The 15,148-nt window shown below is 39.1% G+C and overlaps 1 long non-coding RNA gene across 1 annotated transcript in view; it reads left to right on the top strand.

Moving 5' to 3' along the window:
* Positions 1 to 15,148, top strand: part of LOC124186442 — a 69,651-nt gene that overhangs the window by 29,631 nt on the left and 24,872 nt on the right. The window contains exon 3 of the long non-coding RNA XR_006871669.1: positions 14,381 to 14,463. This is a non-coding gene — a long non-coding RNA (uncharacterized LOC124186442). The remainder of the gene's footprint in view (positions 1 to 14,380; positions 14,464 to 15,148) is intronic.

Genomic DNA, 15,148 nt, shown 5'->3' with positions numbered 1-15,148 from the left:
AACTGTGAAATTTGAACACCGAAATTTTGTTTCGACATGGCGGAAAATCTAGCGGGTAACTACTCTTGAGGAGGTGTGAATTTGTCGGAGTTAGGGTGGTTCTCAAGGGGTGCCCACTCGCGTCGAGGGTGCGCTTTAATCCGAGATTAATCAGCCTTTGCATCAGGGGTTTACTGCGGGAGGTAAGACTGCGGTTTGTGCTCGGTGTTTCACCCGAATTCCAAAGTAGCTGGAAGCAGCTCGAGCCGAGCCAAGACCCTCCTGCAACTTCTCAAAGATCCGGTTAGGTAATCCTAAGGTACCCAAACCGCGAGACACCTGGGGACCCAATTTCAGCACCGAGAAGAGAATTCAGCTCCCACTTCAAACATCACTGAAACGGCTTCGCAACATTCTACCGAACGTCATCGAGTCGAGATCTACTTCGCTGATTCGATCATTTTTTAATTTTCTCCTGAGGTGAAACAGAGAATTTCGAAAAAGAGTCCAATTTCGGGGAAGGATGAGAGATTCATCCTTTTACAAGATTTAATTTAATCACCGTAAATCAATTTCAAAGACTAGACTCTGAAATGTAAAATGTATGCATAACAATATGTTGTACAAAAACCTCACGAATGTTTCGTAAAAAAAAAATTAGTTTTTCGATCCATTGAAGGTAATAATTTACAGTGACGATTGTTTCGAAAGAAATCACTTGACTAATATATAGCTTTGCAAATACTTGACATTTTTACGAGAAATCATTACGATTATTCATAATGTTTTACTGTCCACGATTTCTGGAGAAATTTTACCATCAGAGAAATATTCTGATGTTGAACTAACTTAAAAAAAATTATCAGCTTCGTGAATGAAAGGAAAAATAAATATTTTAGTATTGTTCTCTCCATAAATTGAAAATACTATTCGAAATTCGACACTCTTATTGCAGTTTATGAAAACCAGTAACTTTGATTGTGAATTGTCTCTTGTTTCATTTCTTGGAGGAAATATCGTGAAATGACAGAAAATTTGAAAATTTTTCTTCTCAATTAGATAATCCGAATAATCGTATGGTGTATCCATTCTAGAACCAATTTTTTATGTTTCCAACATTTTTCTCCAACTTAAAAATACTTGCAAATAGTTTAATGTCGAATAACAGTGATTGAGGTAAAATGGATTGCAGAAGAATAAGAAGAAGAAGCTGAGGAGGAATCGTGTCTCGGCGTATTCCGGTGGCGCTCTTTGACCATTTCTTGCTAGTTGTTGGGTATTTAGGGTACCTTAGGGTGCCTTTCAGGGGTTTACCTTTGCATTTCACGGTCTGAATGTCCGTACATAACGTATTGCAAACATTTTACTGTCGAAGAAAGAAAGAAAGAAAGAAAGAATGAAGGGGGGTAGGGGTGGCAGGCGCGAGGATTGGGGTGACATTACGGCGGATGGATGGACCGAGGATGGTCCTGACCGGTGGGTATGCTGTACCCACTGCCGACTGCATTGTCGTGAATGTTTGGACATGTGTTCCGCCCCGCAGTCACGCCCATTGTTGTCGCTTTCTATGCATGTTTGACCGTTTAAAATGTTGTTTTCTATGTTTGCTCTGCTCCGAGGGTGTCATCTCTCTTCGACTATATGTATACTATTATTCAGGAAATCTCCGAGCACCGACTAACTGATCATCGTCAAAACGCGTGCAGAATACTCCGTAAATCAACCAAAAACAAAGTCACCGCAGCGGATTGTCAATATATTTTTTGCAGAGGAAGTTGAAAAATATTTTCAACTCTTTCTGTCAATTTCTTAAATTCTATCTCTAAATTTTACCTCTCATTTTTATCTCGCAATTTCTTCCATTTTTTTTTTTGAACCGACCGCAAAAATTGTTCGTATTAGTGTAAAAAAATCGTTATTCTTGTCCGAAATTTGAAACAAGAATTTTTGATTTTATTTTATTTAACTGTGGTGAAATTTATCCGATTCAATATTTCTGAGGTGATTCATTAATAACTTCAGGGAACGAATGGAAAAGCTAATTTGAATTTCTTCATATTTTTTTAAATAGTGACGAATAAAAATATCTATGTCACGTATATGACGTCATTCAATATCGAAAAATTATGATCTTTGAGAAATAATGTTAGTGAACGTATGGGTAAAAAAATTTTCTATTGAAACTGAAATGTAAACGCAATGAAAATGAAAGTCATTGGATTATTTCTAAAATTCAAATTCGGATATTGAAGGAGGAATAAAGAAGGAGGGAAAAACTTTTCCTGAGAAGCATTCGAGGTGAGGAATATAAAAGCGTCCGAAGCGGCGTTTCGGCGGAAGTGAAGGCGACTTATATGGACCGTGTATAAAAGTCAAATGCCCGGATGTGGAGACCATTATGTCACGATCGGAAAGTTCAATTGGCGTGAAATCCGTGTTGTGCCTTTTTTACAAAAACCTGCCTATCCATGCGTCTTTTACCTCTCTCCCATCATTCAACCTCCCTTTGCAGTTTGTGCAGTGTTATACCTGTCCACGTTGCCCAGTTGCCTGGCTCTGTGCGTCGTCGGCATACGGAATTGAATATCGCAACGAAAACGAGACGAATGATATTTAACGAGAACTGCATCCGACAACAAAATACGCGGGGGCGTAGTTCGAGGATCAAAATTTGTGATAGATCGTTCTCCTGGATCCCAATTCGACCAGCGCGTTACGCCAAAATCCTATTCACGGGGAAAAAAAATTTCCCAAGATTGTCTGGAACGTCGGCCGTCGTCGAATATATTTTTTTTTTTTTTTACGATTTCAATCTGCTTTTTTTTTTGTTTTACGAGAATGTTTCGTTACCCTGTATTTCGGAATTTTATAACGACTTTTATTTTGAGTTTATCAAATACGTTTACGCTAAGTTAACAAACCAACCACGACTTAGGCCAAGAAACCAACTGACAGGTGGTTTGAAAATTTATGCTACTCAAGCGAGACGAATTCGGATTTTATACAGTATTTAATTCTAATCAAGTAAATACACACATCACGATGATATTTCAGACAGCATCCATTTCTAAAAAGAATTTATTCCAGTTCGACTTGATTTTTAACGAATTTTTAATACAGGCTAATTTTTGATTTCGAAAAGAAACTTATCGATCAACGTTACATCGATGTGAGAAAAGAAGGCGTTACACTGATGCACCCGGTCAGTCCTCCAGGAATACCAGCTTAATAAATCAAGTATCACCCCAAACCCAGCTTTGACGTCGTTAAATTGTTAACAGCAACAATCGGTAATAAAAGGAGGCGATCCGAGGGTTGGATGGGGCGTGTGAGGTTCCAACTGTGCCATAGAATGCTCTCACTTCCTGTCGATTACATGGGCGGAATGGTGCCATTCAATCGATCTCCATACGCGAGTCCAGGGGAGGACAGCTTCGACAAATTGTCCGTAGAAAAAATCTTGTGGGTGTCTCTTGCCAGCTGAATTAAGACGCTGCAGATTCTAAAGATCCGGGACACAAGTACATTTTGGTATTCCATCAAGTCATACACGCATCAGGATTATTCTAGGCCACGAAAATATTTCGTCTTCGATCGTTCCAATAGGTAGGTTACAAAGACAGGTGAGCATGAAGTGAAAATTGTTCTTCAACATCACGCAGAGATTTGATTTTTGAATTATGAAGAAGGTTACCGTGTTCAATCTTGGTGAATGGATTTTTTCTCTGACTCTGAACGAGTCAGTGGGATACGGATTTCAGATCCGTCTGGATTACTTCACCGTATTTGCATCTTGTGTAGTAGAGACAAGCATGCATTGCAAAATCGATGATGAAGAAGCCAAACTGACCCAGCAACCAAGGGAGTTGATGTCAAAACTGTAGACTCTGGTTAGGTTTACGGACCACGACGTAACGGAGGTGACAAGTTTCTCTTTTTCCAGGTTCCAAGTCGTTACGACCGTCGAGTGATCACACGTTACATCCTCTTTTCCCCGCCCAGTGGTAAGGCGAAAAATCGAAAGTTATGGTTGAATTTCAAGAACTCGTCTCTCCATTGTCAGCCATGATCGGTACCGGACGAGAACCAGTCGTTACGGCATATTGTCGTGGGATGATAAAATTCCCGGAACCCAAGGGAGAGCGGTAACCCATGCACCATGGAACGCTCGCATTCGTTCAACTCGGGTATTGTTTTAACGTGTTTGAGTCAAATATTGACCCAACTCTGTGTTTCCGAGAGTCGAGCCGGGCCCATCCTGCGGACCGTTCGCGGTACCTACAGAAATCAGAGAAAGAGATAGAGATAAGGAGAGTGGTAGGTGAGGACCGAGTGCGAGGATGTGCGACATTCGAGAAATTCCTAGACCAGAGACCAGACCGCCCATCGCACTCGGTAACTTTGGCTTTTCCAAACATGCGAATCGAACCTTGTTCACTGGGATTTCCACTGGTACTCTTGAAAGCTTGCAAAGGTACGTGAATCACCATTTCCGGATATGACGTGGTCACGGATCTTCCACATGGCGTCACTCTTTTAGTGGATGATGGTAAGAGTCGACTTGGTTCACAAGTAAAGACCAACATGAAACTTCGGGATGGTTCGTGAAGGTGATATGTGCCCGAAGAACTGCTTATTAAAGTCATTTGGAACCCAGGATATGATCGATTTCCTTGGTTATGTTAAAAATGGACTCTGAATAGTTTTTGACTGAACGGTTCCATCTTCACCTTCTTCGTGGTCTTCTTCTTCTTCTGTCTTGAGGTCATTTCTCATTGCCGAGATTAAAGATTTGCGAGCAACCTGTTCCAGCGTTCTACGGGCAAGCAGTGCACGGTACACAAGTTGAAAATTTCTGACCCATTTCAACACCGGTCATACACACGTACGTTGTACGCTCTGTATATGTCAGCGATGCGTATACACAGAGACGCGCGACGCGGTTTGTTTGCCCGCAGGGAAATGTGTTTCTTTAGGACGACCGAGGTGTTTGAAGGACGCGCCAAAATATGTAGCTGAATCAAACACATTTATTAAAGTCCGCAGCTTTTCCATGCGAAAAGAAAAAGGGTGGACGGAGGAGGCCAGTCAAAGGGAAAAGCGAAGTTGAAAGATAAAGATGGAGATGTATAAGGTGCAATTGAAGAACGTGAAAGTTCACATTGGTTTGCAACGAAGTAGGGCCTGACATTTTTAGGATGTTTATGCGGTGAACAGAAAAAGGTGGATATGTCAAAAATGAAGAATATGAACAATAGTAACAAAAAGTGAAACGAGAACTTCTGACATATCCTATGTTTCTTTAAAGGGTTGTACCTGGTCAGGAGACCTAAAAAAACCAATTTTTAAAGGATTTATCAGTAAGAGACATTTAAATTTATTGATATAATAGTTTATGTAGATATTTTTTTCATTTGTAGAAAAATCCTTCGATCAAAGACTGAAAAATATATTCATTAGGCTCGTGTAAGAATTTGAAACTGATCGATTCAACCATTTCCGAGAAATCTTGCTCACCGACTTTGAAAACATAGTTTTGAGAAAAACGCGTTCAAAGTTTCAAAAGCACTTTTAAATCGCAGCTTTAACCTGTGCAAGGTTAATAATATTGAACCATCAGTAGCGAGTCGTTAAAATCATGGATCAACGTATGACAAGATTCCCTATCACTCGACTCTTATTTTCTCTCTCTGTGCTTTCTGGTCCTTTCAATCAAATTTGATGAAGTATTTTCCTATGTGTCAGTCTTGTACGCATACACGTGTCCATGGGTTATGTATACACAGATATATATCCAGAATACACACACCGCATGCATATCTATAGATGTTGCCATCCGCCATCGCCCCGGTTACTCTTCGATCAAAGCGCCTTGGGCCTTGGCTGCAATATAGACAGGGCAGATCACAAACCCCGGTCTCCTCTGTCCAGGGAATTTGTGTTGGTCGTTGCACGAAGTGGTGGTGCAGACGTGTAGTAGGCAGTAGGTACGTACCTTCAGCGAGCGCCTGCCATAGGTGGAGACTCGGTGTAAGACTTGAACCCACGTCTGTATGGGATCTGTGTATGTCAGCGTGAGTCTGCGCGTGTTGGTTGGGTTGGCAAACATGTCTGTAGCGTTGTCAGGCGGGCAGGAAATTACGTCCGCCTTTAGCCGTTCTCTATATTACTACACTATCCTCCGCCTCATTCACCCCCCCGCCTTACCCAACCCCCTCGCCTAGATGTACCGGATCCACTCACGTACGTTCATCCACGCACAAGTGTCTGGATGTCTAACTAGGCATGCTGTCTACGTGCGGGTGTAACCGTTTCCGACGTACACGCATCGTCCAACTCTAGAATGTCACGTACGCAGAGCTCATTTCCAAACTTGCATCCTCTGGACCTCGACTTCGAACCGGATTTACCCAGATCGCAATGCTTGGGTTCAGGAACCGAAATGCCGGTGGACCAAAGGTCGGCATTGCGTCACTGGGATTTTTCAAGCCCCATTGTAACGTCGCATTGGAAGTTGGAAGAGTTTTTTGGAAGATTGGAAGACCTTGTGTTCAGATCTATGAGAACCATCAGCCACAAGGAGAGATGAGGTGGATGGGAGGGAACGAAGCAGCGAGTTCTGTTTTGGAGTCAACTTTTGAACAGAGCCTCTGTAACTACCGCAATACAGAAATGCTACCAGTATCCTAAATAATCAAAAGCCAGGTGAAAGCCAGGGTGTCAATCCTTGCATCTGGCATGGTCTGGATATGCAACCGAAGTGAAAGCGAGTGTCATAAGTTAAATGTGCAAACTGCATTGTTGGTCGAAAATATTGACAGTTTGAGAAATCTCAACAAGACCATTGAAATATATGCTCATGTTTTTATGATGAGTCATTGGGCGTTACTCGAATGGCTTGTGGAACTGACCCAGATATCGATGAACGCAGACGTGGCAGGATATGAAAGTGTCAAATATTGCATACGTGACATGGTTTCATATAAAAAAAAATCGAAAAAATCACCTTTCAGATCTCACAGATTTCTAGTCTGGCAAAAGACCCCAAGTCGAAATTTAACGTCTATATTTTACCCTGCTAAGGTTAGTGTAAACCTTTTTTTACAGCACTGAACCTCCGACTCCTAAAAATCAAAGTACCAAACCCTACTTTGACACTCTCAGTAGACGATTGAACCTATTTTGAAATAGATCATACATTACGATCTTGAAACCCTAAGTAGGCGGTAAATTTCGACTTGGGATAATGATCACAATAATTGAAGAACAGCTACAACTATCAGCAAAAGTTTCTAATTCAATATTTCAAAAAATTAATAACAACAGTGGAAATGATCAAGCAGGCAGCTACGGCAGTAATAACGATTCTATTCTCAAATCGTCCTATCGTTGAGTGAAAGCTCGTAAGCTCGAGACCTTTGGTGCCTCGATTAATAATGCAGGGTCATATAAGGACGCGACGCGTGGTGGCACGTGGTTGGTGCAACGGAGCGAGCGAGTCCGTTCTACTACCGGGTTGCATCGAGCCCTTATCCAAATACTGAGTCACTGCGACAACAGTCGACCCTGCAGTGATGCAAGGGTGCCTGGCCCGTGGGCGCCAAGGGTTGGTATCCGCGTCTCGTTGACGAGGATTTGGAAAATTTTGAGACAAATTTAAGGAAGTTCGAATCATACGAGAATTAATGTTCGGTTTTCGATCAAATTTGGCAATTCAACAGATTTATGCGATTCCATCGCCAGATTAAAATTTCGTATGGATACACTAGCTTGTCTATGAGATATAAGCAAATATGTGTCTTCGCTCATTTTACATTGTACACCTTACGGAGAAATGGACGGGAACCGAACTTGTCGATTAAATTTGTAACGAAGTGACATTAAAATTTCGTTGAAATTTTTATTTTTTTTTTTGCCATTAGTAGCAAGTCTGATAATAATTGATAAAGATATTTCAGAATTATTCACTGCTCCCGTGATGTTGGGAAACATTATTTAAAAAAATTTAAACATGTCTGAGGTTGTGTCCGGTTGTGCAGGCCATAACACATTGTGACGTGGCAACAGCGCATCGCGTGCGCAAAACATGAAATTACTGTATTAGAGTTACTTCTCGGTTATCAATAAAAAAAAAATGGCTCTTACGCTGAACAGATCTTAAAACTGTATAGAGTGAATATACGAAGCTTTCGCTATAAGATGTCGAACTTTGAAAAACCTAATAACGTACCTCCGTTTAAACTTCCTTAATTCCTCGTCCTTTTTTTCAGTTTCCCAGTATATTCAAGAGCCTGCAATACCTCCAGACAGTGCGAAATGCCTCTCAAGTTGGCTTGTTTGCGATCTGACTTTGTCCACATGATTTACACGCCTCGCACGGACCTGGTATCATGCCTCGTCTGCATGGATACCGCAAAATCCTTACTTCGCACGATCGTAATTCACGATTACTTCACGCTATGGTCAGTGGTTAAACGTCGGTCCCGAAATACAAAATAAGAAAAATAAAAAAATGCAAGAACGAATTCTACACGAAAAAAAAATTTATTTCAGTTTTTACATGTACCGTAGTGTAAATATATGGACAGGATTTTTTTGCAGTCAAATCTTTCGTCAATTGTGGTAAATCTAACTAAGAATATTGTTACTCTTAATATTAATTTTTCAACTATTATTATCGGATTTGAAAATATTATCACAATTGCTGTTATAAATTTAACTAAAAAAAAGTGCTGTCCATATATTCACCATTGGAAATGTAAGATCTACCGAAACGGAACGTTAATTCTCGTACGATTTGAACTCCTTTAACATTACAAAACCCATTCGTTCCTCTTTAGAAATTTGAAACCTTTTCCGAATCTAACTCGATCAAAATTCATCAAAATTTCAATTTTTCAATACCAAACGAATATCCTCTCGAATCTGACGAAAAAATCGTGTCGAAAAAAAAAAAATCACTGGATCATTAACCTTTGCTCAAAATCGTTGTACACATATTTTCCAGTGTCGTTTCACATCTACGACATGTTGACTAATAATAAAGCTGTTTTCACGCTAAAACTATTTAAAAATCGTTGTGACAAGCAAAATTCTTTCTTCTTTTTTATTTTCCTATGCATTTTGTTTTTTCTCCCACTCGCGCCTGCATGCAATTGTACACGCACATCGCATATTCGCGAATACAGGTCCGAATGGCAGCATGGACGAGTCGCTGCGCAGTCGGACGACGACGCGACGTGGGATTAAATTAAATTAACACCCGAAGGGAGCGGAGAATCGGCCTGGCGTGTGCAGAGTAGCTATTACAAACGTCGGCTTACAATAATACCGGTACTAATGCTATGCAAAACAGTACCCAGTGCGTATCTGCCGCCCTCCCTCTTTTCTCTCTTCGGTTTACCGTCTATTCGCGAATATACGAAGGAAGGTGGCGTAACCTATATATGTATGTACACGTATATACACGCGCATATATCGGCCCACTCGACGATGTTTTCCTTCGACTGATGAAAAGATGTCCTTTATGTTTTTCTTCGCTAGCTACACTGACGGGCGGATAGGCGTGTGGATTGCATGTCTCTCGTATCTTACACACCGTTTGCGAAAAGGGAAAAACAAGCGACTAGGTGCGGAAAAATTTACGCGAGAAACTTTGAGATTAAGAAAAAATAACAAATTACGTGTTGGAAGAAAGAATGGAAGAAACGTTGGCAAAAGATACGGTAATATGATCAAACTTTGCGAATTAATTGAATATTTGGGAACGAGGTTTATTATAGAAATTTATTAGAATTCAATTCAGGGTCTTGGAATGTTGATGAGACTGTTCGTATTTGGTGAAAAATTCAATACTGACGGTACGATGGATTTAAATCTTCTATGATGGATAAAAATTCAGTAATAAGTTTTAATTCCTTGAATTCTGGTGACCGAAACTGAAAAATTTCTCTCAGTGCAAAATTCGATTAAAACCATACGAACAAATAGAGGTATTTTCTATTCTCCAGAAATAAATTCATGTTGCTCCTGCAAAAAAAAAAAAAAAAAGAATAAACAATCGTTGAGACAAACATATCTTGTTTTGAAAACTTCGTTCTCTTCGTTACTAATATTTTCTAAATTCTTGCACCCTTTCGCCACCCCGTTAATTATCGGAAGATAAAATTTCTTTCCAGTTTCCCCGTTTTTCCTTTTCTTGTTATTTACCTTTTTTTAACTAAGACCCTCTTATTTCCTGTAGTGTTCGACTTTGCGTGAAAAATCCCGGATCGGAATCCCGCGATTTAAGGGGAGGGAGGAAAGAACGGGGTTTGTTCAGCGACAGGGGCTATTCATATTTGATAAGTTTGCGATTTGGATGTTTACTGACGGGAAATATTCGGGCGTCAGCTGCTGCCGGTGCCCGTGCAATATGTAGGGGATGGACGACGGGTTTCGGCAAATATTGTTATCAGCTCTTCAGAAACTCGCGTATAGGCAGCCACCCCGAACAACCCGCGAGGCAGTCGATAAAAGTTAATTATTAACACCGCGAGCTCCGTTCGCCCCTTCAGACACCCCACCCCCCCTTCTCTCCCACCCACCCGGATTATACACACAGGTACCTTGTAGATCCCGTGTCGAAAAGCACATATGCATACGTAACTACGACCCGACCCGATCCCCAACCCCTTTCTTTCCTCGAACCCCGTGTAGATGTATGAAAACCTTTTGCAGAGTCAGGGAGGACGGGTGGATTTCAGGGAAACACAAAAGGCGTCTGCAGAAACGTGTTTCACGCTTGGTTCTTTACAAATAATTTTTTTTCTCGGGAAGGAGCGGGGTTGAAATTAGAGATTTTAAAAGTTTCGAAAAAGACAGATTCCGAATTTTTTTGCCAGCGAAACTTGAAGTGGAGATGTGAAATTTTGACGAAACGATAAAACTTCGAATGATCCGAAACTCGAACCTCGAAATTCCAAAAGGACTAAATGACGACAAGTCAAAGTTCCGAAAGTGCGAGAATGAGAAAATTTACAAATTTGAGACGTCGAAATTGCGAATAATCGAAGATTTTCAGTCCCGTGAATTTCTGGCTCGATGAAATTTCACCACTTTGATCTTTCTGTGTTTTGGATTTTCGATACTCTTCACGTTACGGATCCTGGTCATTCTGATTTTCGATTTTTCTGATTTTTTACCATCACTCGTTGAGTAAACTACGCTCTGTGAGTATATTTTAATTTTCCGAATTTTACTCTATCGAAACTTGAATTTCGTAACATTGAGCCAACGTGTTTCCGCCCCTTCGAAGTTTAGCTGCTTCTCAAAAGTTTGATTTCTTTACTTCAAGTTTCGAAATTAGGCGCTTTCGTAAGTTTTCAAATTAGTACCTTCAACCCCGCCCGGACATGAACCGTGAACTTATAAAGTAATAAGTCAGTGCGCAGGGAAATGTTGAAGGGTTCGATGAGGAGTAATAACGAATCCAGTTGAAACCAGGAAATTTTCAATACTTTATTGACCTTTATTTTTACAACGATAATTTTCGATTGAAAATAAAGAAAAGAAGAAAAATGAAACGGTATGATATTTCTTTTTTCTTTTTTATTATTATTTTTCTTTCTTTTTTTTTCAACAATCCCTGTGGAAGGGGTGAGAGGGTGGTTTTCGTAGGGATGGCGCCGCGTAGGCGAATCAACGCGGGAATCCCCGGATAAGGAACCCTCTGGTCAAACAACCGCATCAATCAGCACTACGGCAGTTGGGCCGACTGCAGTCAGTCACTCACTTACTCGCGAGTCCCACTGGAGCCAACTTCAGGGCGTAGTATTCAACCCCCGGTCGACCCCCTAGAAATTATTGCTCCGATTTCGGTGCTGAAGACACGTGATGTAAAAGAACTTTTGAAAAAGTACAATGCGAGGGGTGGAAAAAAGTTGAAGAGGTGCAAATAATCGACGGTCAAATTAGTTTTTTCGTTCAAAATATAATGAAAACTTCGAAATATTTTAGAATCAGTATATCAAAAATTTGTCGACCTGCAGGTTTTTTTTTTTTTTTTTTTTTGCGACGCGTATTTTTTTCCTTTCTTTCTTCCTTTTTTCCAAATTCGGAAATTTGTTGAATATCGAAACTCTTTTACAGAACGTCGTGAATTCTTATAGAGAAAAACTTGGTGGAGGAGAAAGTTGAAGAAAGGTGAAAACGGTATCAAGGATCAAATTAATTTCTTGGTTTGAAATATCGTGAATAAATTGATATTAGAAAGATATTTAAATTGAATTCTTAAGAATTAAAAATGTCTCATTATAAGTATACAGAAAATTCGGTAACTTGTAGATTTTTTTACCAAAGAATTTTTTTTTCTTCTCTCAAATTTGTAAATTTGTTGAATATTGGAACTCTTCTGTACAACATCCGGAATTTTTTATTGACCCGACGATACTGGTTGTAAATTGAATTGGAGAAAATCTAGGAGATGAGCGCAGGATGAATGAGTGAAATTTTTTTTCCCCTCTCCTCCTCTGTTCAGCTCGTGTATAATGTGATGTATATATACCAAACACATAAATATACTCCATCACGTGTCCAGCGCAGGTTTACGGGTGGAATATAACACCATAAAGCTGAGCTGAAACATTTATTTGCGTAAAATTAGCCGTGGGAACAACGAGAGAAAATGCGAGTCAATTATTATATTTGTGAACAAACATTATACACACAGATGCGAGAGCGTTCGTCTTTATACATATCGTATCTACGCGTATATTTCATATACAATATCATCTGCGTACATGCGTATTTATTTATTTATTTATTTATTCGAGCTGGCACGTGTACGCACCTGCAGACTCGATGAGTTTGCGCGTATATACGTTATACGTATGCGTGTATCTTGTTATATCTATAAATAAATACATATATATCTATATATATATGTATATACACTTGGGGCGGTGGTTTGTTGAATTTCATAATTTTTATTTACCGATCGTTTTAGCAGGCGTTACTTACTCACAAAAATTTGCGTATGTACGCACATTTACGCGAGGCATAATGCCACGGGAAAAAAGAGAGACAGATGGAAAAGAGAGATGCGGAGGAAAACACTGAAACGAGGTTTAATTGCCGCTGAGTTTCACTCTCTCTCTCTCTCTTTTTGCTTTCGCTAATTATTTTCGATTGCAATTTGTTTTCTCATTCCATCCTCGCTGTTGTTCCTTTTTTACACACCGCAAGATTCATTTGCAAATCGTTACGCAGCGAAACATTCCTTTTGCAATGTTTCGCAATGATTATCGATAAGAGTCCGTGCAAAAAAAAAAAAAAAATTAAATAAGAAACGCAAAGTTTCAATAATCGTGTCACAACCGGTTTTTGTTTCATGTACGACTTCGTGAGGTGTAAAAGAAAGAGTGTGAATAATCTTTATCTAATTTTAAACAATCTGAAACAATTTTTTTATTTTTGTCTTTAATTCAAGCTCGTTAAGGCGAATTAGAATTGAAATAATTCCATTTATTACACACCGAAACTTTTACCGCACATCTTATCATATAATATCTTTCTTGTTTCACTTCGAAAAAAAAAAGAACATTTTTCGCAGTCTGATATCATACGGAGAAAATCGTTTTCCTTTTCGCAGGAATATCAGTACGAGTCAATCTTATTCAAATTATAAATTGTTGTGCCGATAACCACTCTAAGACTATTAATGTTCAAAAGTCTAATTTGTGCTAAAATTTGGATTTTTTTATATTTTTTACTGGATGTTTCATCGTCAAATATTGCTGTATTCTAGTTTTTAGTAACAATTCTGGATATATTATTACTTAAGGGGGAAAACAACTGTGACAACCGAAAAAATTACCGATTTTTAAGAATTTTTTCTCACTGGGATAACTAATTAACAAAGTGATTAGATTGTTGGTATTTTATTAAGCGTCAAGTATTTTAACAAACTTAGTTTATATGAATTTTTATTACAATATATTTAAAATTAACAAAGATATGGACCTTGATTTAACGACTGATAAATTTGAATAATTGCTATTTTCGCAAACTGCTTGGTTAAAAACAAAAAAGGGCCTCGCAAATAGGAAAAATTTTAATCAGTCACCATGTTGTAAGTAACAAGGCCATATCTTTGTTAATTTTAAATATGTTTTCAACAGAAATTTATATAAAATAAGTTTAAAATAAGCTCAATAAAATATCAACAATCCGATCCCTTTGCTGATCAGTTATCCCTGTGATAAAAAAAAAATTCTAAATTCTTAAAAGACTGGAGTTTTTTTGTTTTTTTTTTCTCAGCCTCTCTGGATCCAAATTTCGCACATATCAATTTTCGTAACAATAAAACCGCGTTGAAAATTTTCCATTGATAAAAATTGTTTATCGAAATTTTTATTTTCAGGGATAAAGCAAACGCAATCATTTGACACATTACCTCGTCGGGGATTCGGCTTCGTCGCAGCGTTAGACCGCAGCCGAAACGCGGTACGTATGGCTCGCTTCGTATATCGTAATTCTATTGCATTACCATTCAGATTAGCTAGATTTACAGTAGTGCAAACAAGAGAGAACGCGGCCCGTTTGAACGTTTTGGTGAATCGGTGTGCTCGTGACGCCGTTTCTCTACGTACGTAAATGTTTAACGCAAACAGCACGCAACGAGCAAAACCACCCCCTGCGGGGGCGGGGGTGGATGCAATTCAAAATCGGACGGAGGCGGAACCGGAGGCAGTTTTCGACTGCAGCGATCCACGGGATGTTTTCATTTCCCATTTCTCTCCGATAATCACGTTTTAAACAAATGAGCTTTTAAATAATTTCAAAACCGTACTCCTGCCAAGTCTGTCTGTCAACTACAACGGGCCGCTGTATAATTAATGCTTTTTTCAAATTGCATTTTAATTTAACGCTCCGCTGGCTCGACTCCAAGATTTTTTCTTCGTTCCTTCTTTCTATGTTTTTTGTAATTATTTTTTATTTTCTTTATTTTTACACTTGTGATATGGATCGTTTTGTTTCTTCCTCACATTTTTCTCCGTTATATTCTTTTGAAGTAATTTGTTTTCAGGAATGAATTACGCAGATTTAGGTTTTGTAATATGTGATAGAAAATTTCTTACGAATCTTGCTGTAATGGAAAATCATACGATTTTCATTGGAATTTCGAATT

The sequence above is a fragment of the Neodiprion fabricii genome, chromosome 7, assembly GCF_021155785.1.
Source record: "Neodiprion fabricii isolate iyNeoFabr1 chromosome 7, iyNeoFabr1.1, whole genome shotgun sequence".
In the NCBI taxonomy this organism is placed as follows: Eukaryota; Metazoa; Arthropoda; class Insecta; order Hymenoptera; family Diprionidae; genus Neodiprion; species Neodiprion fabricii.
Note: the sequence above shows the minus strand (reverse complement) of the source record. Positions and strands in the feature narration are given on the sequence as shown.